The sequence below is a fragment of the Oryzias latipes genome, chromosome 22, assembly GCF_002234675.1.
Source record: "Oryzias latipes chromosome 22, ASM223467v1".
In the NCBI taxonomy this organism is placed as follows: Eukaryota; Metazoa; Chordata; class Actinopteri; order Beloniformes; family Adrianichthyidae; genus Oryzias; species Oryzias latipes.
Genome location: NC_019880.2, coordinates 10474510 through 10477772, shown reverse-complemented (window position 1 = coordinate 10477772; position 3263 = coordinate 10474510). Strand labels below are relative to the sequence as shown.

At 38.2% G+C, this 3263-nt stretch overlaps 1 long non-coding RNA gene across 1 annotated transcript; it reads right to left on the bottom strand.

Moving 5' to 3' along the window:
- Positions 1-1330: 1330 nt before the first annotated feature.
- On the bottom strand, positions 1331-2293 carry LOC105356921. The gene is made up of 2 exons (XR_910967.2): positions 2016-2293; positions 1331-1669 (listed from the first exon to the last, which is right to left on the bottom strand). It is a non-coding gene; the product is annotated as an uncharacterized LOC105356921 (long non-coding RNA).
- Between the last annotated feature and the right edge of the window lie 970 nt (positions 2294-3263).

Sequence of the window (3263 nt, the reverse complement as noted above, 5' to 3'; positions counted from 1 at the left end):
CCTGGAAGATGACCAGTAATCCACTTTGCTCTGGCTCCGGCCTGACCGCTGACCCCTGCTGACCTCCCTGGAATTGATTTTTTTGCGACTGAACAAAATCCACGCACAAATTAAGCCAAAATATAAGTGGGGGGAAAAAAGAGAGAAGATGGGGATGAAAGACAGCGACGGATCCAAGGAGAGGAGCAAAAGATTGAAAAGAGAGGAGCAGTATTGGCACACTGAAAGACGGTGTTTAGCCAGAGGAAAGATGGATGACCACAATGACTTACTTTCATAGAACATCTGTAGTGTAGAATAGCAGGACAAAATGATGAGGGCCCTGTGAAAAGCTGTAATTTAATAGCCTAATTTCCTGCCCGGCCCAGCAGAAATATAGGCCTGACACTGACAGCAGATGAAAATGCACCAGGATTTGATTTTCTCCCATGTAGAGAACAAGTTCAGGCCCATCTCCTGCTCTTCAAAGCCCCACTGGCAATATTGTGCATCTGTGTGTGTGTGTGTGTGTGTGAATATGTGGTGAGTTATAAAGGGTTAGATTAAAATTCAGATACTCTTGTGGTGGTGACTCCCACCTCAGGGCTAATGACGAATTTAGTTATCACCCCATTTTAACTGATGTTTCTGCACCACTAGTTCAAAGCATTGCTGGATTGAATAGGAGGTTAAAATGAATAGGTTTGCGTCTGTTTAACCTGCTTTCACCTTTTAGAAGTAAAATGCATGTTACAAGCCACTGACCTCTTGCACAACGGAAAATCCTCACAGCCACTGATCTGGTGCATGAAGTGCATCTGCTGTTAAACTGCCATGACGTGACGGCTGGAGATGGTAAAAGATGACATACAGTAACGACAAGGGCTTGTCCAAAGTTTTCTGTGGCCAAATGAATGGCATTTGTGTTTATCTACCAGAATTCTTTGTATTGAAGCTACATAAATCTGTCATAGGGCTTTTTTTCTCCAACATTGAGCAATTGATACTTATATTTTTGCTTCTCGTTTGTATTCGTTTTACATTTTAGTTCACCTCTATTGATTATATTTGTCCACTTAAGACCCCCTCCAATGAATATAGTCTTTTTTTAATACATTTTTGTCGCATTTTTCAAAAACACTGAGCTTAAAATGATTTTTTTTTACACTTTTTTAAAATTTAAATCATAAGTAATCGGGAACAGGCCAAAAATGCCATTTTGAATACCAGCTTATTGGTATGTGTAGCATGTATGTCTTACATGAACTTTACAAAGTTGGTTTTAATTAATTTGGGCTAGTTTGGTTCGACTCGTGGAGGAATGTGAATGTTTAAAAACCACAGACAAGACTTGAGTTGCTAATGTAAATGTATTTACAATATACAGTGAATACAAAAATCACAATATATACAACAAAGGATTTTTTTTAGTCCAGAGGCTGTTTTCTGTTGTTTGTCTTTATAGTTCTTAAGGCGTCCGTTAGGCCTTATGAAAGAGTTTTTATAGTTCTCTTTTGGAAAAACGAAAAGAAAAGAAACACCCCAGCTGATTTGTTGGATGAGAAGGGGGTTAGTTCCTACCGCACTGGCAGTGAAGAGGGCAGAATCCAAGTCAGTGTTTTAACTGTCCAGTGCTCAGGTTGAGCATCCAGTAAATTGGTCTGCAAGACGACCAGTCTTGCGACCTGGCCTTTTAAAACAGGGTCAATAAATAAATAATAATTTCCTTTGATCAAAAGAAAGCATATTCCCACAACCTCCTTAATTATCATAATAAACAAATGCATATGCAATTCATAATCAGGAGGACACTGCAAAAAAATATCTTAGGTGCATAATCGATAGTTGTACAACATTTCCAAATTCTATTTCAATGTAGATGATCATCAATTTCATTTCAACGAGTACTCACAATTTATATTTCAACATTATTTATCAAGCAGAAAAATAGTTCATTTTAACCACATCCAATTATAAAAAAACAATTCATTTAAGCTGGCGCCCGCGCCAGCTGTCTCAATCATGGCTGCACTCACCAGTTCACTTTTTGTTCAACTGTGCAGATTTAAATCCCGGCTTCAGATGATGAACGCCGATCTGCAGCAGCGGTACACAGCCCAGCTCCCTCGTACTTGCAATCTGTCAGTGCTTTGACAGGTCTCCCAAGAACGAAAGCCACGTCACTACTGAACTTATAGTATCCCGGTATTTGCACAGCGCAAGGGAACTGGCAAATTTAAAGTGACAGTGCAGAATTTTACTAGGAGGATACAGCGCAGTATAATTTAAAATGATAGCGCAGAATTTCATTGGGGTTACATATGGGTGAATTAATAAATTTAATGAATCGATCTGAATCAATCCAAGCTCAATAGATCCATAAAAGTAGAGATCGATCTTTTATGCCTTCCTTTTCCGGTGACCCAACGCATAATGACAGTCAAGCAAAGGTCAGCTAGCTTGATGCCCACGTATAGTGGAATTTCCCATAGGAAGGCCTAAACATACATTGTTGACTAAATGAACAGCTTTATGTACTCACAAGAAATGAATTTTCCAAACTCCGAATGCGAAAACATTTTTTTAAGTAACCAATTGTGGTCTAACGCATCACTTATGCTAAAATCTTCTGGAATAAAGTATAATGCAATAGTGGCCAAAATGAAACGCCGTCCAAGAGAGGCAGAACATAATGATCTGCACATTTTTGTTGGAGCTTCTCCTTTTTACAATTTTACAGTATGTGAATTATATCTGATATATCTTCTAAACATTAATTGTGTGTGTATATATATATATTAAAGAATCGAATCGCATCGATCTAAGATCTGGTAAATCGAATTGAATCGATTCTGGATAGTATTGGTTAAACCTACTTATTGGTGATGCAGAAAAAAAAACGCTGAGCAGGCCATAAACCTGCTCTGAACTCTAAATAACGGGTAGCGAACGGAGGGAGCATGGTATCTCCATAACAATGATCCAACAACTCAGTGGTGATTTTCTGATGAACTACTGCCAATCTGCAGAAACTATGTCCTAAAAAATGACACAGCTTTTTGTCTAAAAATGTCATATTCATAATTTCAAAACCACTTGAAATACTTTTAAAATAGAGCAGAAGATGATCGATGTGGAACTTCAAGGTTTATTTATTTATCTGGTTATCAATCTGTGTTTTATTTTATTCCTTTTTACATTTTGTTTTAACTCCAGTGTTTTTCCTCATGTGGATCCTCCACAGTGAACAGGGTCCGGCTCCTTTCTGTGATCAGGGGGTCCTA